This window comes from Aythya ferina (genome assembly GCF_964211825.1).
Source record: "Aythya ferina genome assembly, chromosome: 2".
NCBI classification, from domain to species: domain Eukaryota; kingdom Metazoa; phylum Chordata; class Aves; order Anseriformes; family Anatidae; genus Aythya; species Aythya ferina.
Genome location: NC_140297.1, coordinates 65,770,029 through 65,795,310, shown reverse-complemented (window position 1 = coordinate 65,795,310; position 25,282 = coordinate 65,770,029). Strand labels below are relative to the sequence as shown.

General features: G+C 41.5%; 1 protein-coding gene across 2 annotated transcripts in view; it reads left to right on the top strand.

Annotated features, from left to right (window-relative positions):
• Nucleotides 1-25,282, top strand: part of PHACTR1 (phosphatase and actin regulator 1) — a gene marked incomplete at its 3' end in the record, with an annotated part of 439,651 nt that overhangs the window by 60,164 nt on the left and 354,205 nt on the right. Inside the window, exon 1 of one of the 2 annotated variants that reach the window (XM_084511517.1) lies at nt 21,496-21,593. The exons of the other annotated variant lie outside the window; for it this stretch is intronic. Of the gene's footprint in view, nt 1-21,495; nt 21,594-25,282 lie in introns of those variants that run through there. 2 annotated transcript variants of the gene reach the window in all.

The following is a 25,282-nucleotide window of genomic DNA, read 5'->3' as shown; positions in this document are numbered from 1 at the left end:
AATGAGGCAGAGATCTGTTCCTTGTGTTTCTTGTACATTTTTAACCAGCACTTCCTAAAGCTTCAATGCTTTAGTCGCAGCTTAATGCCAGTATCTAACTTATTCGCTGGTGCCCTGAAGAGGTTCCTGGGATAACAAGAGTAACAGGCATAATGCAACTCTTCCTTCTGAAAAAGTGCATGACTTGTCAAGAAAACAGGACTAATACACAATTCCAGCTATTCCAGGCAACTGCAGTCTCTCTGTAGTGTATATACTACAATATCAGGTGGATATTTTTCTATAGTATTCTAGGCTGAGCTGGCTGATGGTCACATATCCTTACTCACAGGTGCTGCTCCAGTTTGACACAGATTTCACACTACAACAACCCTAAATCAACTGGAAAGTGCTTATATAGTGACTGCTCAAGTAAAACTCTTGGAAAACAGCTAAAAAGTAAATGTACATAATGCACTTAACTAGCATATTTTCTAGGATGCATTCAGGTTAAGTGCGTGGGTAGGTTAAAAACCGCCTTCTCTGGGTATGGCTCTCCCTAACAAATCTCTGTCATGCACAGGAGAAGGCAAGCAGAATCTGCAAGTGGAGGAGGAGAAACTTGGCAGAGCTTTGGAAAATTTTATAGCAAACCATGGCAAAATCTCCAAGAATTACAAAATTGTCTTCCTTACAGGAGTTGCAACATTTTTTGAAGGGCAGCACCTGTACACTAGCTACCTACCTAGATTCTTTCATAATTAAAAGGTAGGGTTGGGGTTTCATGTTAATTTGAGGAGAATTGCAATGTATTCAGAGGACTCAGTTACGTTCAGTTATAGGTATTCCTGTTTATGAGGAGAAACCGTTTTAGTTATTTGAGAAAAGCAAATCTATAAATAGCAGTACAATTCTGCTGCAGATGGGCAGAAACTCCATCTCTTAGTCAGAACATTTCATGCTTTGGGCCACTTGAAATCTGAGTCTGACGTTTGCATCATTAAATGTTTAGAGTCCTCCTACACAAGATTGTAAAACATGCAGTTTTCAGCAGATATTACTTAAGTCAGATTCCTTCTCTCTCTGTTTCTCTACCTCTCTCTCTCTTTATTCCCTCTTCTTCTGCTGTTAAGTCCTAAAGATTTTCACAGAAACTTCTTTTTATAGATGCTTTTTATTAGAGCACTATCATTGCTAAACACTTCCATGAAATTCTCAATTAGATTGTACCCACCTACAGACCCTGTGGTATCCTGTTAAATTTCCAAACTTTATACAAGTTTCTCACTGAGCACATTTTAAATGTCAAATTATAACTTTAAGCCTGTGATGGTATATATAGTAATTTCATCCCCTTCCTTCCAGCTTTTTGAGGAAACTTTTTCTTCCCTTTTGCACATGAAACCTCCACAAGCTGTCTGATGTTTCCTGTCATAGTTCACAGAAAAATCTCTCTTTTGAGAGATGCAAAGCATTAAAAAAAAAAAAAAAAAAAAAGGCAATAAAAGTATAGTTTTGAAGGTTATTATTATGTAAGGGGAGCAGAACTATTATGTAAGAGGAGTGCTATGGAGAGGAAAGAGCACAAAATAATCTGCAAACTTAACTCCTTGAAGGCCTGACAAAAAGATTACATCCTTGAGAGCCTGTGTATTCTTCTAATAGTATCAGCCAGATTAACGATATTATCTCTGCTGGAAACCTTCCTTAACTTGCTGTATCCAGCCCATGGCGAGATATGGTGATGCTGCCACTGCAGTAGTAAATCATGTTAGAGCTAGAAAGTGTTATGGCTGTGCAGTGGTGAGGTCAACCTGAGCAGACAAGATTATACAGACCCATACTAACCTGTCAAGTGTATTCTAGAATAGCAACTTAAAGAGAAACTTCAAAAGTTGAAAGCACTGTCTAAGGCTCTTTCATTTGGAGTCCTTCAGCTGCTCCATCCTGCAGATGGATGAAAATGAAAATCAGCAGAGGCAGGACCCTTGGAGAAGCAGGCTGTTTTTCTGATACAGGCTTCCTGTCTTCACGGGAGTCAGTAAAATTGTGTTGTAATTACCTACTGTATTCATTATTTAGCTCTGACCCTGCTTTGCTTGTTCGGCATTTATCACGTACACACTTTACGTGAAGACTATATGCTGGATTTACAGAACATGCAGAATGAAAGAAGACTCCCAGATCTGTGTTCCTAAAAGAGGCTGGATAGAAAATCCTCCAGAAAATGAACTGCTGGGGATTTAATAGGTTGGCTCTTCTCTTGAACAAATCATACCCTAGTGCATTAACAGAAGCACTAATGTAAGGTTCAATGCTGTTAATGTGACCACAGAAGCATTCTTATTACTGTATGCAAAACATTTAGTTTATACTGCCCTCTTCTGTAGTTACACTGAAAATGAAAACAGAATTAAGGCCAGGAATTGCTCTAAGAAAACAAAATCCAATTTACTAATAAAGATACGTCTGTGTTAAATTCTCCTTCCAGGACAGCTTTTCCTTCTGGTTATTTGTGAAAACATTGTCCCTAGCCAGAATATAACACATCTTATTCACTTTTTCATTTTAAGTTGGCCTTTGCTAATAGCTGTTCTGCAGAGTAGGTGTCACTTCTCAAAATATCACTGTTACGTAAAGCCTGATTGATACAAGGTAAGGTGGGCAGAAAAAAAAAGTTATCAAAATCTGACTGTTTGAAAGAGAAGAATGTATTTTTGTTTAAAGCAGTGGGAGGGCATAATTACCTGCACTGAGGATAGGAGAAATTTGAGCTCACTTTGCCAACATGGAGGTCTGTAGAGAACAGACCTCCCTCTTCTTGTGCTCTCTCTCTTTTCGTGTGCTCTCCCATGCTACGCTGCCCTGGAATACCCGACAGGGGTTTCCAAAACTCCACTGCAGCCTTAATGTAACAACCAAACAACACTATGCTCTTTATCCAAAGACTGTGAGCAGTCAGTGTGTTTACACCACACATGTAAAAGTCTATGAGCGCTGAAAGATGTGCAGTGAGAAGCCGGCTGTATGCATGCTGCACTGCCCAGGCTGCCCTGGGGCACCTTACCTTGCCACGGGGAGGTGAATGGGGTGAGGAGGTCCTGAATGTTCCCTGGTGCTCTGAAGCTGATAGAAGATAGGGTGAAGATTTGGAGGGGAAAAAAAAAAAAAAAAAAAAAAAAAAAGGAAACAATGAAGCCTTGGCACACAGAATTTATTTCATGTTCAAGGCATGCTGCTTGTTAATGGATCAGAGAGAAGCTGGAAAGTGATGCTTTAAATGAAGTTTGATGCAAATTTCCAGCTTCCTTCTTGCAGGGGATTTGGTTTGGATCTACATCTGTGTTTGAAAGGTAGCTCTCAAAGTCCTTCCTTTAAAACCCTAAGCCAGCTGTTTGCAGCATTTCATTCCTCTGAAACCCTGGGAATCCTATTTTCTGTGTTATCTCTGCCAAGATGTCAAGTCTTCTGCAGTTGCGCAGAGGTTTTGTAAAGGTTTGGTTTGGCCACAGAAGGCTCTGTTCTAGTCCTATGATGAGGTTTTGCCATGCAAGTTCATTAAATTAGCTACTCTATCAAGAAGCTCTTTTGCTCACTCAGTAAATTGTAATGGAGAGCAGGAAGGATTTGTATGTACACAGCATATTGCAGCCTTGATAAATATTGGAGCTGGTGTTCAGATAAAGAAATCCAATAAAAGGCACTCTTTGCTGAACAAGTTATTTTAAGACACATTTTCACTTCTTAATGATCCTTCAATTACCAACTTCCTGACCAATAATGAGAACAGCTAGAGCAAACCAATTTACAGGGACACTACTTGACATTTTTGTAATTTTGCTTTGCATCCAGTATTCTCACACCAAACTACCAGAACAGTGATACTGCAGCACAGCTGATATCACTGTTCATCTGTACATGAACATAATTCTTTTGAAATAACCTGTCAAAGCATTTAATTTAGTAATAATGCCTTCAAACTTTTTAGTCTCCGGTACTGCAGTGGCTTTACTATTAATAATATTTGTTCCAGTGTTTTATCCTGAGAGAAATATACATATATACATATATATATACATATATATATACATACATCAGTGGACCAGAAAACTCTTTTCCCTTGAATGTTAGCACATCTTTGGCTTCCCTCTTTTCTCCTGCAGTGGAAGATCTTTCAGAAGTGTTATGGAAAACTGACAAATTCCCTGAATACTTTACAGCACATAATACTTGGGCCTGCTTAGCTCTATTTGTTAAGACTTTTGTTTGTTTGTTTGTTTTGAATCTGTGTTAATTCATTGGTTTTTACAGTGTTCTCATTGCTAATTGCTCATACTCTGTAGTATTTTTCTAGTTAAATTCAGGTTTCTCTACTGTTATTCTGATCACATTTCCTAGAGAATGTAAATTCCCTTTTGTATTACTTTGAAGCCTACAACAAAAATAAAAATTCATTAAAACCTAGTATTGAGTTTAAGCAGAAAAGTTCAGATCCCGGTGCAAATTCTGTCAAAGTCTGAGTACAGTCCAACAGAGGTGCAAAGGCTCGTTCCACTAACCTTGATGATATATATGGATTTCCCCCGCACTTAGGTGATAGGGAAGAACAGCTGTTCTCCCTCACTTGTGACGTGTGGCCACCTTTTACCATCCATCTTCCCCACCCTGAGGACAGGAGCACTTCAGTGGGGATGCTGCTCTAGTGTGGAGGAAGGAGAGGATCTCTCCTATGGCAGGGAACCAACCTGCAAATTAGGAACCTCTCCCCCTCCTTCCCTTCCCTCCCCTCCCCCCCCCCCCCCCCCATAGCTTGCTCTCTCCTCCCCTTGCAGAGCTGAGCCCTGCTAAGCTGAGTGAAGCCCCTGCCTCATGCAGCACTCTGGCACGCCAGCAAAGCAAAGGTTTTTCCCTGCTGTTGACCGAAGTACAGCATTTTCCTCTGCCACAAGCTGAGGCTCCCCAAGAGTTCCAGCTCTGTTTGCAGTGAATGAAGGCTTTCACTGAATAGAAAGCCTCAATAGAAGCAGCTGCTATGTGGGAGCATATTGAAAACAGCAATTGGCATCACACTTTCTTTCTTCTGTCTTCCCTAGTGCTGAAACTCCAAGCATTGCAGGAACATGTCTGTTACCCTCTTCTCTGTCCCTTATTTCCCTGCTCCAGTGTGGGAATAGAAATGTTGTTTTTGCAGAGTTACATTGTTTAGAAGGAGGGAATGTGGTACTGAGATATGCTTACAGTGATAAGAAAGTTTAGCAGGCGACCTTGTAAAATGCAGACAATCAGACTCCTTAGGACAATTAGGTGAAAATCACGGTGTCAAGTCAAGTCAGATAAGTGAAGAAACATTACCACTTCAAGCAGTAAAAATGTCAAAAGAAATTTGAAATTTAACAGGCCGGCGACTGAAGGCCATGCATTGTTTGTGAAGCATCAGATAGATTGTGAATCTGGATTACCCACTCAGTGGGGAAACAGGGGAGGGTCCTGCCATCAAAAGGTATATAAACTGTGTTTTGGAACTAGTAGATGCGCTCTCTCCTGCTTGTGGGGCGCCCGCCATTGCAATCGCGAATAAATTACTACTTCACTGAGATCCTCGCCTGAGCCTAAGTTATTGGCTACGGAGTGTTTCTCACAATTTGGGGGCTCGTCCGGGATCCAGTCACCTACTGGGGAGCCCCACCGCCGCAGCAGCAGGAAGGCATGCCCCGCTGATTTCAGCGGTCCTGTGCATCCACGGTGGCGGTTCTGCGGAAAGCTGACAGAGGGCCCGAGACTGGTTAAAGAGGCAGGATCCGTGAAGTAGTGGGGAAAAGAAGAAGGTAGGCACTCCGGGTTTTTAAGAATCGATCCGGTAACTCTGTGCACAGACCAAGGTAAGAAATATTAAGTATTGCCTTGGGGGTCGGGTGATCTGGTGTATGGTAAACCCTTGCACGGGGAAGTGCTGGCACTACACCAGGGGAATCTGGTGTACGGTAATCCTTGCACGGGGAAGTGCTTGGAAGTACACCAGGGAATCTGGTAAACTCAGGTGTGCAGTAACGCTGGCACGGGGAAGTGCTTGGCGGTACACCCCCATTTTTCAGTACGTTGGTGTGTGGTACACTGCAGAAGGGAAATTTCTGTAGCACATACTGGCGAGGGTTAGGAAAAATGGGAAAATATGAGTTCCAGGGGACAGGGAGATATCCCTGGGGGAGTGCCTACTAATAGTTCTTCCTGAAAAATGATAAGAAATTGGAAACATAATCCCAAAATTAGAGGGATTGTAAAAGAAAAGTAATTAAAAAAAAAAAAAAAACACAGGTTAAACATTGTGTATCAGTCTGGACAAAAGAATCAATTAAGGAAACAGCAGTATTTTGGCCAAAATATGGGTCTGATGAAAATTCAGGTGTAAATTTATGTGTAAACAATAAGATTCCTTTTTCAGAGAAGGAGCCAAGTTATGCTCCCTATAATCTTAATATTGAACTGGTGGCAGCAGCAGTCACTCCGGGAAGGGAGACAGGGACTGTAATTAACACTGTCCCTAAAGAAGGATTGTACTCTAGGCTCTGGCAAGAATTAGAACAAGGTAGAAGATATGTTGAGAATTTTGCCTTCCCTGATACTAACAGTACTAACACTAACTGTGTATCCTCTTAGGTGAACTACCCCCTCCTCCTTACCAGCAGAGAGGTTAGGACTTTTTAAGAAGGAGAGGAAGTCTTTATTCAAGGACCCCAACAGCCTAGCTGAACAATTAGACCAGTTCCTACGACCTGATTTATACTCTTGGGGGAGGGAATTATGTCTATAAGTATGTTGTTTACAGGGAAAGAAATGGGAATGATCAGGAGGAGAGCTGCTATACAAGAATGGGAAAGAGCTCATCCTCCAGGACCAGGGGTAATACCGGCAGGGCAGAAATACCCACTTGCCAATCCTGGCTGGAATAATAATAGTGTGCAACACAGAAATTATATGAGAGACTTAGTGTCAGAATGAGAAAGTACTTGGGGATGAGACCTGAGGACCCAGTATCCCAAGGGCTCTTGAAAGTTCATTGTGTGATTAAAGCCTGGCAAAATACGCAGAAAATGCTTCAGAAGGTGGGGGGAATGTAGTGAACAGTCACTGGGGGACCCTCCTGCGGGAGGCCCTGGAGGTGTGTGTCTGGAGGGGAGATAAGAAGGGAAAAAAAAAAAAAAAAAAAAAAAAAAGATCGAAACTAATGGTATTGACAGTGCAGCGGGTAGTGAGGCAGAGGGTTGGAGAAAGATGAAGAAAATCTTCAGGGGGAGTCAGGGCCAGGATGGAAAGGAGAGGAAGAGAGATGAAGGAATGGCAGGCAAAGAAGGCTGCCTGTGTTGTGGCCCGAGTCCTAGCAGAGACAGGCTTTGATAAGATGTTTTAAGTGTGGCCTTTAAGTGTGGCCAGGCTGGCCACTTCGAATGGGAATATCTGGAGTGGAAGAAGGAGGAAAGAAGGAATATGGGATGAAATATGCTATATTGATATGTTGTTTCAGTATCTTGGAGGGAAAAGGTATGGAATTAAGTTGGACCCTGACTGAGCCTTTGGTGCTGGTATTAGAAAAGTACAGGCTGGAAAAAGATAAAGGAAGTGTTAAAAGAGTTGCTGAAGGTGTTAAAGGTGTGGCATGTAATATTTAACAGAGCTGTTTGAAGTTGAATGAGCAGGGAAAGAGGATGTAGGCATTATCTAAGTAACAGTCTAGAAGTTATGGTATATTTGCATATTTGCTGTGGTGTTTGGTCAGTTTCCCAAGCATCGGGGAGGGGGGAACAGCCTGCTCCACCAGGGGCCTCTCCAGCGGCCGCAGGGGGGTTTCGGCTCCAGCGCCTGGAGCGCCTCCTCCCCCTCCTTCTGCACTGACTTTGGTGTCTGCGGGGGGGTTTCTCGCTCTCTCAACTGCTGTTGAGAAGCAGGTTTTTGTTTGTTTCTTTGTTTGTTTGTTTTCGTGGATGTGCTCTCACAGAGGCACGGACTGTATTGCTCATGGCTTGGCTCTGGGCAGCAGTGGGCCCCTTAAGGCCAGATGAAATTGTCCCTTATCTGCCACGGGGAGGCTTCCGGGTTTTTTTCTCATGGGGGCTGCCACTGCAGTTTCCCACCCCCCTACTCACAGCCCCCGAACCTTGCCATCAAACCCAATACACTGGGGAACAGCTAGGTCATTACTGACCTGTAAAGTATCAGGGATTAAATTAACTAATGAAACCCTAAAAAGTGGGGCTGGGATAACAGTGCCACTTTGGGGGGATACCAAGCTGAGACTAGGGGATAAAATGATCACTGGGTAATTATTGTATGTACCCAAGGCAAGGACTAATCTGTTGGGAAGGGATTTGATGATTAAATTGGGCATTCAAATAGTAAATTATTAGACTGGAATAACAGTGTTATTAATGGAGTGCTCTCTGGCCCTGAGAGCAAACATACATGTATATTCACCTCTGACTGGAAAGACCCTTAAATGGGGGCGGAAGCAACAATATAGGTGGACAATTTTACCTCAGGGGTTTACAGGGCCACCTATCTATTTGGGTCAGTTTAAATAACAAAAGATTTTGGAGCAATTACAACCTCCCAAGGAGGTATTAATGTTAACAAATATGTGGATCGTTTTCTATTGTCAGGACAGGAGAAAAGAGTTGTGAAGAAAGCTACTAACAAGCTATTCAACTTTCTGGGAAAGCAGGGCTTGGGAGTATTAATAAATAAATAAATAAATAAATTACAATATGGAGAAAGAGAAGTCAGGTATTTAAGGCATCTAATGTCTGAAGGAAAACAGAATAAATGCAGAGAGGATTCAGGGAATTGTTGAAAATTAAGAAAGAACTAAAAAGTTTTAAAAGAAAGATTTTTTTAAGGAATCAGGAGCCATGAAGTCTGAAGGAAAATCGATACTCCCTGATGGGAGAGAAATGCTGAATAAAGTGATAATGAGGCAAATATTAACTGTTTTACATCAGAAGAGTCATTAGGAGGTGCAAGCAATGTGTGATGTTGTGCTAAGAAAGTATGTCTGTGCAGGAATATACACTTTAGGGAAGCACATATGTAGAGGATGTACCATATGTCAAAAGGTAAATAAAAAGGTGTTCTGTAACCCATCTAGAGGGGGACGGGAGCCAGGGGTTTGACCTTTCCAAAGTATACAGGTAAACTTTACTGAGTTACTTGTTTGTCCTAATTGACCATGTGACTAGATGGGTGTAAGCTTTACTGCAAGGGTTAAAGCAGGCCTTAGAGATTGAGTGGGATTTTCACAGCCCCTGGCACCCCTCCTCTTCTGGGAAGGTGGAGCGAATGAATCAGACATTAAAGAAGCAATTAACTAAACTAGTGTTAGAAACCCAACTTCCTTTGGTAAAATGCTTACTCCTACAGGTTTAAACAGCACCAAGAAAGGATATAGGAATTTCACCATATGAGATGCTGTTCAGATTGCCCTATCTGGGCAGAAGGGATGAGATACCACAATTCAAAATAAGAGAGTTTCCTTAAGAACTGTATTCTGGGGTTGTCTTCTTCTTTGTCATCTCTCAGGACCTGTGGGTTGTTGGCTCAAACCCCACCTTTGGAATTCCCCATTCACCACCATCATCCAGGAAACTGGGTCCTGATTCGGACCTGGAAAGAGTCAACTCCGGCCTGAATGGGAAGGACAATTACTGACCACTGAAACAGCCGTAAGAACTGTGGAAAAAGGTTGGACTCACTATACTTGAGTGAAGGCATCTGTCGACGCTAGTACCTGGGAAGCTGTTCCTACAAAAGACTTGTTGGAAGTTGAAATTGAAGAGAAAAATCTCGTAGTGGACTCTGAGCAGGATAAGAGCTTACAATTGTAAACTAACCTTTTATTTTCACAGGTAACTAATGAGTGTGACTTGTGATTGAGAGAAAGGACAGACCTATAGTGAACTGCAGTGCTCCCAAGGGGGGGGTTGTTATAGTAGTAGTGTACATCTTATTTTTGTATCGATAATTATTTGGAAACCTAAGGTTTAAAAATAATGACAGGGGAAAATTGATTATTAATTTTGTTTTTAGTGATTCTAGGCCTCAGAGAAGGCCTTGGTCAATTGGTAACTTGGAAAAGGCATGACCAGATAATAGCAAAAACGGGATACCCCATCAAAATATGGGTGACTGTGACAGAGGGTTATGTACCACAAGCCGTCACGTTTGATGCTTGTGAGGTGTTAGCTTGTGGAGATTTAAATGCCCAATGACAATTGAGCAGAAAGAACAAATAACTGGGAGAGACACAACAGCCAGATTGAGAATAGCTGTATGGAAACAATCCTCTATTGCCATCAGAGAAAGGGAGAAACTCAAGGAGAAAACAGGAGAGTAAACAGGAGGCCCTCTGAAATGTGGCAGTTCAAACATTTGAGATTCAAACAGGGTATGGGGACGTGAATGCCTGGATAGAATGGGTCAAATATACTGTCCAGAGTCTCAATCGTAGCTACTGCTATGCTTGTGCCTCGGGATGACCGATTGCCCAGATAGTGCCCTTCCCATGGGGGTGGACCAAAGACTCCCAAGGGATGCGATGTATGATTGCATTGTACCAAGAAAAGACTGCCTGGGGAAATGAGGCCTGTAAGTCTCTCTTTGCTGTTTCTTGCATGATAGCAATATCGCAGTTCCCCCTGCGTTCTCTACAGCTATAGGTAACCATACAGCTTGCCTCTCACGGCAGGGTGTGAGTGCTACCTGGCATCTGGGAGAATTTGCCTTGTGCTACCAAGGACTTGATGGGAAACTGCTCAAGACTAGAGATCCCCAGGGCAGATCTCTGGTGGTACAGTGGAGGGAAGATCTTACGGTCCACCCTACCATCTAATTGGGAAGGCACTTGTGCACTTGTTCAATCAGTTATACCCTTCACCCTGGCATTTGAAAGAGAAACATCACAAATACCCAGAAGAAGTAAAGGAGGCTTAGGAATATCATTTGATGATAGAGTATACATAGATTCTGTTGGGGTACCTAGAGGAGTTCGAGATGAATATAAAGCCAGAAATTAAATTGCTGCAGGGTTTGAGTTACTGTTCTGGTGGGTAACAATCAATAAAAATGTGGATTGGATTAATTATTTCTATTATAATCAGCAGAGATTCATCAATTATACCAAGGATGTGATGAGAGGAATCGCTGAACAACTAGATGCCATCAGCAAAATGGCTTGGGAAAACAGGATAGCATTAGATATGATGCTTGTGGAGAAGGGTGGTGTATGCGTGATGCTGGGCAACCATTGTACTTTTATCCGTAACAATACTGCCCCGGATGGCACAGTAACAAGAGCATTGCAAGGGCTTACCACCCTTGCCAATGAATTAGCAGAAAATTCGGGAGCAGACACTTCCATCACAGGATGGTTAAAATCTTGGTTTGGTAAATGGAAAGGGATGGTAATGTCCATATTTACATCCTTGATTATAGTAGCAGGAGTTTTGACAGCTATTGGCTGTTGCGTTATCCCCTGTGTAAGGGGACTTGTCCAGCGGTTAATTGAAACCACATTATTGAAACAAATGACCATAGATCCACCACCCTACTCAGATAAAATGATATTAGAGGAAATGGAGAGCAAAGAAAGTGAAGAAGAGGAAGATATTTACCAAATTACACTTAAAATAAATAAATAAATAAAAATAAAAAGAGTTTTTGCAAAAATCAACAGTTTATAAAAAAAAGAAAAGGGGGGAATTGTGGGAATAGAAATGTTGTTTTTGCAGAGTTACATTGTTTAGAAGGAGGGAATGTGGTACTGAGATATGCTTACAGTGATAAGAAAGTTTAGCAGGCGACCTTGTAAAATGCAGACAATCAGACTCCTTAGGACAATTAGGTGAAAATCACGGTGTCAAGTCAAGTCAGATAAGTGAAGAAACATTACCACTTCAAGCAGTAAAAATGTCAAAAGAAATTTGAAATTTAACAGGCCGGCGACTGAAGGCCATGCATTGTTTGTGAAGCATCAGATAGATTGTGAATCTGGATTACCCACTCAGTGGGGAAACAGGGGAGGGTCCTGCCATCAAAAGGTATATAAACTGTGTTTTGGAAATAGTAGATGCGCTCTCTCCTGCTTGTGGGGCGCCCGCCATTGCAATCGCGAATAAATTACTACTTCACTGAGATCCTCGCCTGAGCCTAAGTTATTGGCTACGGAGTGTTTCTCACATCCAGTGATTAATTCTTTTAGGAATAACGTGAAGTAGCCGTACCCAGGGCAGAAGGCTTGTAACTCCCAGCCTTGCACTACCACAAACGTACACCCACGCTTTGTGGGTGTCTTGTGTGGGGCTCAGTTCTTGGCCAAGTCCCTGTATACATATGGGGGACATGCATGAGTGTATGTGTGTGTAAGGAAGCCTCTGAAGGCTTCTCAGTCTGAGATGTTCTCCGGTTTTATCTTGCCCTTATGAAAACGGAATTAGAGTCCTTGTTACAACCAGCCCCTTCTGCTGGCACTTGCTGATCGATTCGTCTAAAACTTAGTTGTGGTTAAACCTGGTTACAGTGGTAGTGAAAGAAAGTACAGCTGTAACGTTGAGAGTCATACCATATCTCTCCCCTCTGCCAAAGCTGAGATGCTGGGAACTGAGAATTTGTTTCTGGTCAACATCACTCAGAGAATCACTTGTCTTTTCTTCCCTCTTTTTTTTTTTTTTTTTTTTTTTTTTTTGGGGGGGGGGGGAGGGAGGAGGAGGGAGCTTGCAAGGGAAATGGTTGCTAATGGAGCTCGTGCTACAACAGTATCTCTCCCTGCTATGATTTCTAAGTGTGTAGGTAGTGCAGCAAGCCTACGGAAACCTTTTGTACTTTTGCAAATTGAAAGAGAACAGCCACTGCCTGTTCACAAAGATGAGAGCCAGAAAGTTATGAGGAAAGTACTATTAACCACTGACTTCTGAAACCTTGATGGAAGAAATTCAATAATGAAAGCCACAGTAATCAACGAGACAATAACACAAAGATGAAGAAGGTAGGATTTTTCTAAGCTAGGCAACTGCACTGGTGAGGGGGAGACCTCTCAATGTATCTTTACAAGTCTGCATGTATTTGCTGAGGTGAAAAGGACTTTGAAACATGTCCTGGTATAGTACATTGCTCTTTATTATAATTATCAGTGCTACAGCAGTGCCTAGCAACTTCAGTGAAGTACCAGGGCCTCTTTGCAGAAGTCATAATGTTAAGGAGAAATGGAAAAAAAAAAAAAAAAAAAAGAAAAAAAAAAAGTGATTTACCATCTTAAGCATTTCAGACAGAAAATAGCATGAAACAAGCACCCAGACTGGGACTGCATTAGCAGGTTTTAAAATATGGGTCCCATGAGAAAGAAAATGTGCAAAAACCAAAGGTGATATTTTATATTTTTAATGATAAAGGGAGTCAGGGGAGGTCCTAAGCAAAGAAGGGAAAGAAATGAAATATTAGACCAGCAACATGGGAAAGTGAGGTTATTTTAAAAAGGCTTGAAGATACCTTCATTCACTGGGGAAGAAAAGTCCAATATCAAGCTCTCAAAATATTATTTTCATGTCCATTCCCCATGTTCATATATTTCTATCAGTCTGGTCATGGTGTTTCCATACCATTCTCCCCTATTCAATCTCTAATTGTCACTGTGCTATTGATCTCCAGCCCAGCTGTGAGTGGTCTCTAAGAGCAGCATACAAATCATCTACGGGACTTTGCACTCTCTGCTTAGCAGCTTGGCTTCAGGTGTGAGAGGTGTTTTCAAATCTTGTGTTTTTTTTTCCCCCCAAAATAAGTGCTGTCACTGGTTGACTGTCACTCCCTTCTCTGACTTGATTTTTCCCATCTAATCAAAGAGAAGCTTCTGCTGTGAGCTGAAGCCATGCCCTGTGGCTCTTCTGTTCCCCAGCCAGGGCCAGTATTTCTGGAGATCAATATTCTTTATTTTCAGTGGCCGTATTTTAAGCCTTGTTGCTTTTCTGTATAGTTCCTTCCCTGTTCAGTGCTTTGCTGAAACCTCTCATAAGACTGATGCCTTGATTAATCAATAAGTAACAAGACTGAGGTAATTCTAGGGCCAAGAGGGGAAATCCCAATGGAAATACTTTTGGTGCTTCTTTTTAGAAGTCTGTAAGACCTACATGAAGTTCAAAGGGCTAATTAAAGGACTTTACAGAAAGCAAGAACCAGAGTACTGAATTTTTGTACTTTGTCTTGACCAAAAGCAACAGATGTCAGCTCACAGCCCAACATGCAGGGTCTGCAGAAATAAAGTGCAGGTAAAAGTGAAGGTTCATTATAATGGTTCCTTCAGACATGAAATGGAAGAGAGGCAGGATGAGACCTGCAGACCCTACTCCTTGCACCAGAGGAGACTGAACAGTTATTCAACACCTATATATGGGACTTATGGTTTTCACAGAATTGTAGAATCATTCAGGTTGGAAAAGACCTCTAAGATCATCTAGTCCTACCATTAACTTAGTACTAAAGTACACCACTAAACCATGCTACCAAGTTCTAAATCTACATGTTTCTTGAAGACATCCAGGGATGATGACTCAAACACTTACTTCCCTGGGCAGTCTATTCCAATGCCACACAACCCATTCAGTAAAGAAATTTCTCCTACTATCCTACATAAACCTCTCCTGGTGCAACTTGGGTCCATTTCCCCTCGTCTTATCACTTGATGGTGGGGACAAGAGCCCAATCTGATTTTGTAGCCCATGTATTTTACCTTAGAAAAATCATATGCCTCCCAGGCTGCAGAACTCCTGCCTGTTTCCCTTGTGCTGTTGGCAATCTCATTGAATCTTAATGGACAAGCCCTGCAGTTTAATATGGATATTGCATTTTTGAACTACTGTCAACCTAGTTGGTCTAGACTGCGGCTCTTAGGAGGGTCTGTCAAAGCCATAGGTGGCTGTAGGTGGTGCTTTCAGTTCAGGTTCACTGGCTTGTCTACTTCTAGCCCTTGGTGGGGAAGAACTTGAAAAACTTTGCAGTCATGAAGTTGTCAGACATCTCCTAGCTGTTAAAAAGTTCCCTTTGCTGAATTCAAGAGATTTGTGAAAGTTTTGCCAAGAGCATTGTGAAAGTGCTTCTCCTTATCCACCTCCACACATGAGCATGCATCTTGATGGAAGAGGTCGGACAAAGCTAAAAACATTGCCTTTCTCTAGCACTACAGAAAGACACCTTGAGCTTTTGCCATGCTCCACAATGGAAAAGTACACATACACAGCTGACATCCGAATACTTACTGCCTCTGTATGCAGCGATTCCTAATAGTTGAATTCTGTACTAAACCTTCACTTTTTAAAAGTTTATTATGTGGGAGAGGATAAAGCAGAGACAGCACAACCTTATTCAACAGCATAAATGGGTTTCTCTGGCAACCATCATCAAACTTCATTACATAGTAACTAAGTGTAGAAGCAGCTATATTTAGATTCTGGGTCTGCTATTGCCTTAATTTTTCCACTGCAGAAAATTAACATGTATCCGCACACCCATCCTCTGCCAGTAAGGCAGAAATGTGTCTTTGAAATCTGAAAAGGTCTGTCTGACCATTTTCATGCTCCTTCTCTTTGTAAGGTGGTGGTTGTTGTAGGTTTTTTTTTTTTTTTTTTTTTTTTGATTGGTTCATTGGTTGGTTGGTTAGTTGTTTTTTTCTTTTTGTGTGCCTTTCCAATTCTTCACAAGTTTCTCAGCCTACTCCAGACTTTCCAGTTAGTTTTGTTCATCTGTGTCTACAGGGGGCAACAGATGCCCTTTATGGTGCTCTCTTGAATCCTAAGTCCCAGGTGAGTCGCAACTGCATGCTGAGATAAGAGGTGGCTGGACAACGTTCCCCTATGCACCCTGAACTGAATTTGAGGGTGCAGGTGAACGAGCAGAGCTGCAGTGCACTGCACTGGTCTTTCCAAGGTGGTCAGTCCGGGGACCTGAACCATGGGGCTCCTTGCATGGCACATTACGCCTTGGAGGACCTGGAACTGTTCATAGGGTGAGGAGCCCAAACACTCAGAAGCAGGCTTCTGATTACATTTAAATCATACTAAATGTCTTTGAAGTTCAGAGCCTGGCTTCTTCTGTACCTGGCATTCTAGCAACACTCCAGCTAAAGAGAGAAGTCAGATGTTTGTTTACGGAACATCCCCAGCACCACCACAGCTGCATAATACACAGAGATAGGGTAATAGCCCCACTTCAGATGGGACTGTATGAACAAAAAGAGATATGTAACAACCATTTTCAAATTGCCCGTGGAATCTGAGAGTGCAAAAAGTTAGAAAGTGATAAATATCACCTTCTGATGACCAGCTTCCAGTAAAATGTCTCAGTTTCAGCACCCAAAATAGCGGCATCTAAAATCACGAGTCCCTTTTCTGAAAGTGTTGGTTCTATATATAATACAGAGACATCAGCTAGAGTAACATCCAAGGGAGTTAAAAATAAAATATTCTGGAAGAAATGAGCTATGAGGAACTTTCTTGATGTCTTTGTAATTTCTATAGAATTTCTTAGTATCACTTGATTTCTGTCATCATCCTTTCTCTTAGCTTATTGAGAAGAGAAAGTTAAAACAGCTATGTGAAGAACAGTAACAGTTAAATAAATTACTACAAATCAGATCAAAGGAAAAAGATCTTACATTCCCAAGAACTAAGAAATAATGCATATACACTGCAGGGCATAAACACTAAAGACAACAACAATACTGTTTATTCATATTTGGCAGATAAATCACAAACAATAGTGATAGCTTGACATGCAGAGATTAGCTTACGGTCTCATTATCTGCTGAATGAGCTTAATGCTTTTAGAATTACTAGATCAAACTTCAGTCTGACAGAGGTATTATGTAAGTTTTCTTCCAAAACCCAATCTATGCAAGGTGCCCTCCGTCTCACAATATTTTTGATTTTTCCTCTGTTTTTTTTTTTTTTTTTTTTTTTTGGCAGACCTCTGGGCAGTAATTTCACAATCCGCAAAACAAGTTTTTGGCATAATATTCCATCACAAGTTATATGTTTACTTACAGCTCAAGATGATAAAAAGTTGTGTTTTTTTGTTTGGAACCCAAATGGTTATTTTAAGTCCCAACTTATTCACACCTTCCTCTGGAAATTGAATTTATAGTGAAGTTGCTGAGAGATGGACTGAATGAGGGGACAATAAGTTGGGTCAAAAAACATCTGAACTGTCAGGATCCAAGGGTGGTGATCATGGGTACACAGTCCAATGGTGGCCACGTACCTGTAGATTCCCTTAAAGATCTATACTGAGGCCAGTACTGTTTAGAGTCTTTACTAAGGGAGTGGATGAGGGGAATGAGTGTGCTCTCCATAAGTTTTCAGGTGATATAAATGCAAGAAAGCAGTCAATATGCTGGAGAACAGGCTGGAGAAATGGGCTAAGATGAACCTCATGAAGTTCAAAAAAGGGTAATACTAGACCCTACCCTGGTAAGCAATAACCCCAGGCACAGGACAGGCTGAGGTCTGACTGGCTGGAAAGCAGCTTTGCATGTAAGGTCTGGGAAATTTTGACTCAATGTAAAAAAAAACATTTTTACCCTGTGAATAGACACACACTGTGGGAGATAATGAGAAAGGTGCTGGGATTTCTATTTCTAGAAAAGCTGAGCTGGACACAGCCCTGAGCAGCCTGCTGTCCTTGGCCTGTCTCTGAGCAGGGGGCTGGACCGGTGACCTTCAGGGACCCCCACAGCCTCTGTGACTGTGCAATTCCTCTAATTTCCCTTTAACAGCTACTCTGCTGGGAAACTTCTGCTAGTCTTTTCTGCTGAGCACCAGCCAGCTTTTGTAGCATGAATTATAAATTTTACTTACTGATATCTGTATTAAAAAAAAAAAAAAAAAAAAAAAAAAAAGCAGTGAAAAAGTGAAAACACTGCACTAACTATGCATTCATGACAAAGGCAAAATTCTTTCTTTGAGCCTCAAAGTCTTCCAGTGTATAGTGATTCAAAGATCGAAGCCGAAATTCCTTTAAGTGGTATATTCTTTATTGCAGCGCTGGATGCACGGGGGATCTCTCCACCTATCGTGCATACCTAAAGCGGAAAGCAGTCTTGAATTTATACAATCAATCTATCAATATTCTACAAGCACCTATACATATGCATTACCTATCCCCGCCTTCCCTCGCTTCTCATGCTAATTAGCCTTTTGGCACCTTGCGCCTGCGTAGAGCCTTCCAAGAATTGTGGGCAGGGGTCTTTGGGACGTGGGCAGGGGTCTTTGGGAGGAAGACCCCGAGTCTTCCTCACAGTGTACTTTTCACCTTTGGTCAGGAATCTGCTGAATTGGCAGGTTTCTTAATTGCGAGAGCTGGTTGTTGCCAATTCTTCCGTTTGTTGTATCTTTATAATGAATTCCAATGTCCAGTTTTGAGATTTATAGTCCTTACGTTTGTTTCTCTGTCCGTCTGCCGCTTCCTTATCATGAGTTTCAGTGTCTTGTTTCGAGATATACAGTCCATGTCTGGGGATTGTCCTTGCCTCCCCAATGCCTCCCCAATACCTCCTTAATCAATAGGACAAAAGAAAGGCATCGACCTCACCTCTCTCTAATACCAAAAGTGAAGGGCAAGAGCTACCTATCCTATTGCAAAATGTCACCAAAGACAGGTCAAAATGCTAGGATGCTTTCAGAAGACAACAGCACCTTCCAAGCCACGTTCCTTCCCTCCTGATAGGCCTGGTGTGAAAGGCCTATGATTCAGCTGTGCATCCAACTCCACTGGAACCACAAAAGGCTAAGCTCTCAAAGGTTCCAAGAGATTTACTTAATGGAAGCAAGATATTATTTTCTACTCTTAGTACCCCCCCCCCAAAACAAAACAAAACAAAACACAAATCCTGATCTTTAAGGTAATGTAGCCTGAAAGACAAAGTCAGAAGTAAAAAGCAGAATTTTGTTTTCTTTAAGGCAGTATTAACATAGTTGAAACTTTTTACAATAATTAAAGAAAAAAAAATCATGCAAAAAAAAAAAAAAAAAAAAGATTTTAAACTTTCAGGCTATAGAAACTCAAACTGAAAAAAAAAAAAATCAGCCAGCTCTGTGTTTTCCAGTTTAGGACTAGGCTGCATTACAAGTATTTAGGCATCTCATGCTAGTGGGCTAGGGGTTGTTGTTACTACTACTTACAGCAGTGGGGGCTTTTAGCTAACACGAGACCAACAATATAACAAGCAGATGAAATGTGTGGACTGTTGCTTACACAGCATCAACATCTTTATAAAAGATATGCATCTTTTTTAGGCTTTACATGAATTCTGTCACAGACTTCCAAGAATAAAGAAATCCTCCCCTGCCTCGCTAACATATCAGCCCAAGCATCAAGCTGTAGCCTTACCTCACTTACAAATGCTGATTCCAAAATGCTTATCAGCTTACCAAAACAAATATTACAAAGAGATTAAATAGAATGGTATGTTTGCATTCTTTTTTTCAAAAACATACGAACCTAACATTTGCCTCCATTTGGAGAGGAAAATATAGATCAAAAACACATGTCCTGATTACTCTCCAAAAGCAGCCAGGTGAGGGTTAGCTAATATATTCTTACCCAAATCAAAGCAGCCACCACATCTTTAAAAATAATGTGAATAAATTGAAGTCCAAAGAAAATACTAATACATGCTAATTCCATACCATCCCATCATCCTGTGAGAAATTTATATAAGGTGTTTTTAAAATTATGTGTAGTATTGTAACTTTTTTTCTTTGTCTGAGATGGATGGTGCAGAGAAATTAATTGCCTTTCAAATTATCCCTGTCTTTTAATCAAAGTGTGGAATTTAAATAGGTTTTTAATTAAAATGCAGTCAAGAAAAGTACAAAAAGAGGAAATGCCACACTTAGGTGTTCTAGCGGAGAAATTGCTGGAAACATTTTGCTGTTGTATGTTGCAGACAGCTGGAGCACGATTATTCAGCAGCCAGTGCCACAGACTTATCATGATGGGCTTAAGGTGCTAAGCACTTTGACACTGAGCTCACAGTATGGTTTCTTTGACAAGAAGTAGTTAAAAAGAAAGGTTCTTCTGGTGGAGAAATGGTGTTTTGGTAGCATATAGGTAGCTGTGAGGAGAAAGCAGAGAAGAGATGCAAGTCTCCTTTATGCAGCTGGCTGAACCCACCTGCCCAGAACACAGTGTATTCCCGAGGAGTGCTTCAGAAAGGTTTTGTGCTCTCTTGTAAAGCCAGGTGTAGAAAAGTGCCTGAAGGGTTTTTTCGAAGCTTGAATAGCTTTTCTTATACAGTAAACTCCTGCTTTTGATAACTCCCAAGTCCTTGAAACTGAAGCACGAATGGTGAAACACAAAGAGCAGGCAGTCATGGCACCTGCCTCAAGAGGCTGCGCTCGAGGCTGCTTTGCCCCTTGTTTCAGGCAGACAGGAGGCAAGTCAGGGCTACTGCTCCATTACTCCTGGGGAAATAGGTCTGGAAAACTCTCCTGGGGAGAAGTGACCAGTTGCTGCCCCATTCCAGAGGGGCTGTGCACTACCAGCACCAAGGTGCCTGGTGTGAGAGGCTTCGGAGGATCACTGGATAGTTGGGAGAGGCTTGTCCTCTGTTCTTGGTACGTCATGGCCTTTAAGGAAATGCTAGGCAGGGTGAGGACTGCTCAGTGCTCTGGACCAGAGGGTGGTTTGCAAATGTTTATTAAGTGGCTTGACTGTTAAGTGGCTCTTTTAAGGAAAAAGAGGTTCTGCCTGCACATGCAGCTGCACCCTGTCCCACAGGCCCTCTCCAGCCTACTGGCTGACCCTGGAGATTCCACTAGGGCCGGGTTGGGTGCCAGAGAATGGGGAGTTGGGGAAGGGCTGTTGCAGAGAGATCAGGGACCGAAGAGGGCACAGGCCATGTTGGTGACAAGGGCACAAAGGCTTGGGGCGCCAGGCTGGGCTCTCCATGGCACAGTCATGGTAGGGATGGCTTTCATTGCAGCTGCCTCTAGAGGGCTCATTGCGTTGTTGGAGAGGCAGCAGCCTTTGTTCTCACTTCATGCAGCATCACTGCCTGAAAAACGCTTTGTGCCTTGCTTTGCTTTTTAACCTTCTATCCATTCCCGCTAAAATAGCCGATGGCTTGGCTTCCAGATTGAACATGTGGGTTGCAAGAGGTCTGTATGCCCTCACCCTGGCATCACTAGGGTGCAGCGCATGCATCCCATCGGGGAGGCAACAAGGAGTATCCCCTTTGCATCTTGCAACCCTCTGAGAGTTTTATGTCCTTAAAAACTTCACGACTCTGCACCTAAACTCTGCTTCACATCTGCTCGTACCAGCACTTCTGCTACAGAGCTGGCTTGATGTGGTTATTTGTCCTGCTGCCCAGGATGGGCTGCCAGAAGCATTGAAATTCAAGACCAGTGCCACTAATGAGTTTTGCATTTGAACAAATTTTCTGGTCAGAAGAAAAAAAGGGGAAAGACAGACAAAAAGTGTTCCTGTTAAACCCATGCTTTAATCTGGTAGATGGACACATGTCTCCAAACACCCTCTAAGTCCTGGAAGTTGTTCATGACTAACTTCATTCTACAGGTTGCTAGGTATGTAAGCATACTTTTAAAGTTTCTTTTTTGTTTGTTTGCTTGTTTTTTTTTTTTTTTTTTTTTTGGGGGGGGGGGGGGCAGCACTTACAATAGAATCTGTGAATAAGAAGCTTTAACAGTTAGCACTGTTTAATCGTTCTTATGACTTTCCCTGTGAACTGCACCATAGTTGACAATATTAGATTTCATCTACAATTATGTTGCCTGTTCATTAAGCTCTATCCTAATGCAGGACAACCAGTGAGGACTGCTTTGCAAAGGAAACAACATAAAAGATTAAGCTATTTGTTCTGGCTAGTGATTCTTCCTTGATTTTATAAGTTTCAGAAACCTCTTGATTTCGTCTGGATTTGGTTTAGACTAGTCAGGGTGCGATCATCTCACTTATTGTACAGTTCCTCCTTATGTGGAGAGTTCGGCCTTTATTCTTTGCAGCTTTTGCCATCTCCTGCTGAAGTCAAACGAAAGGCTCTTGTTGGCAAGATTGGAAGGGGGACAGACTGTTATCCCCCAAAAGGCACACATGACTTAGCAGTGGTCCAAGACTCCAAGAGTCAATATTGCTGGTTGAGTTCATTGTTCTCCCCATGGAAATGAAAGAGCTTGTGGCAGGGAACAGCCCCTGCCATAAGAAACAAAACTGAGACTTTCTGGCTACTGGAGTTCAAACCTCTGGCATAAATCACTGAACACAGTACACAAAGGTAGTATAATAAATCTTTACTGAGGCAAGAGTGTGAGTCAAAGCAAGAGGCAAAACACAAACACCAAACACCAAAAGGGAAAAAACATCTGACTCTGTAGTGTTGTGTGCCAAATGCCGCAACACACGACAGGACACTGTCATGTTGTTGATGATATTTTGTCATAATTATGTGCAATTTACTTACAGACCTTGTTTGACACAGATAATATAATGATCAGCCTCTGTTTGGCTTCTCGCTGAGAAATGACTATTTCAGTCCTGAAAACAGCCTTTGTAATCTGCATTCCTTAGTGCCTCCACAGTGAGAGCATGAGCGTTTGTACAGGCGCGGGGAACCAGGCCAGCATTTCACCGGCTGCCAGCCTGATTTCATGTAGTTTTGGAGGGGACAGACTCTGGGGACTGCTCACAATTGCTCCAGTGCCCTTGATTGATAAACTTTGTCTTGTGGCTCCATGCAATTGGAAGGCCAATTTGCATGTATATTGCCGACGATTATTCACTCATTCTTTTTATTAGGGAACCATACAGAGACCTCATCTGACAAGCTATCCAGTAAGTGCTGTATGAACCTAAAGCTTTATGACAGTCTTGCCACAAAGGCTTTCTAGTGCCTAAGAGGCAAACAAGAGCTTGATCACTCTGATTATATACTGTTGTTGCAGAGCTAAAAGGAGCAGGATCCTTTCTGCAAACTGCTCTTTATTTGTATGGAGTTCAGAGGCAGCCACATCTCTTTTGGGAGCAGAGGACAACACAATAAAGTCCTTGCAAGCTGGGCCACATTCCACCTTTGGGATCATTTGGGATCAAGTTTGCTGAAGTCAGGCACTGTAGAGTCCAACCCAGTGCATGTAAATATGTGAATGGTCCACATGGAGTTCTGCAGACATTCCAGTGCCTCTTCACCGTCACTTTCACTTCAAATCACCGTGAAGTGCACGTTATAACCACATCCCACGGGTTTCCATGGACTATACAGTCCTTGGTCTTCTCAGGGTGTTTTTTTTTATCAAGGTTTTAAGCAGAACCGGCCCATCCTTGAGAACTGACTTATTGTATAACACGCCATTTCATTTTAAAAAGAATTATACAGTCATGAAGTTCATTCCTATAAGCGTATTAAAATAGTCAGAAGTTTCCTTTCTGCTTTTGATTATACAATTAATTGAATATTCACCCCTCTTTCCCTGATAAATGAGATAAGTAATATACATTTTAAAAGAATTCCCGGTGGCATTCAAACTTGCACTCCATAATGTTCGTAGTTAGTGGTATGCTGTGAGACTATAGCCATCAACTTCATAACTTGGTAACACTCTAAAGTTTTGTGGCTCTTTTTCATAATGGAAGACATATATAGCAATTAATTTTGTCTCTTACTCTTTATCATCCAAAGAAAACAAGAATCTGTGTAAGGACCAAAGGTTCCTATGAAAAAATGTGTAGTGTCTTACCCTTTATGTTTTAGTTTCACAATATACAAGGTCTAAAAGCTTATAATCAAATAAAAAATGTCTCTCCTTTTTATTAACCTGTCAAATCAACTATCAGAAGAGTGGCTTTCACTGAAGATGGTCAGTTTGCATGCCTTCAGTGTAGTGCGGACTGCTTTATTAAAATATTACAGCAGTGACTGTGTTCCCTCAGCCTCCATAATTCATTGAAACAGATTTTAAGACAATATTAAAGTCATCACTAAAACAGTGTCCTCACTATTAAAGTAGCTAAAAAATTTGTTGAAAATCCATCCCTGCTAGTGCCCAGTTAATAAGTTCAATTTTTTAGCCTGACTAGATAAACCTGTGAATATAAACTCTGAAACTAATTCAATTTCCAAGTAGAATGCAAGCCATGTTAACAGTACAGCTCATAAAATGAATAGATTCCAGTAATATACTAAAACCTCCTCCCCCCACATGGTGGCTGAAATGTTAAAGCAATAACAGCAAGCATTTCAGAGGTTCCCTACTGACTCTATGCTCATTCAAGGTGATGGAGCTTAGCTTTCTGTAGTGAGCCTAATTTCCATTCACTGATGGAGAAGTCGTGCTTGTAAGCAGAGAGCCCTTCAATTGCAAAAGAGATCTGGGTAATTTCTTCTCAGCAACTTGAGACTAAATTGGGACAAATATATCTGTGGCACAAATGTACTGATTTCCATAGAAATATCTCAGGTTGAAATGTATTCTATCAGTACCCAGGGTGACTAGCCAGAAGTAGTTACATGCAATATTCTTCTATATATATATACACATACTGACACACAAACACAAAGGCATGCACACACATGCGCATGTAGAAGGTGTGTCTATATGTACATATTGTATATATAAATGCAATATATATATGTACATTTATTTCCTAGGTACTCTTCTATAAGATGCTCAGCTGCTACTTCTGCAGGATAAAAATGCTAGTAGTGCTATACACTATGCAAACCAATATTCAATGGAAATTCCAGACGTCATCTCAATGATGGATATTCTATATGCAGAATGCAAGGCAGTATACTGCTTACATCTCAGCAAGCAAAGCCTTAATTTTTGATGTTGAGTAGATGCTTTTTATTGTTGTCTTCCACTTCTTGAAGTATATCAGCACTTCACAAGTGTTACCAGAAGAGCTGCCCAACATGCAATCGAACATCTGGATCACACTCTCTTTCCATTAGGCTTAGTATTCAGCATGGCAGAATTATATGAGCTTATCCTGAAAACAGCTGTTCAGTTTGATGCCAAAGATTGAGTGAAAGTTTTTTAAATATTTCAAACTGTTGCTTTAAATTTGTGTAACATGCTACTATCTCCTACGAGCTTATGGGTGGACTACCTTCAGAGGCCACTGCATTTCTGTTTGCCAAAACAAAATGTGTGCACCAAGGGTGCAATAAATTTAACTGCAGTGAGTGGCTTTTTGGGGTCATTCTGAGGGAAAAAAAAAAAAAAAAAAAAAAAAAAAAAGTTAATTTTACTTCAGA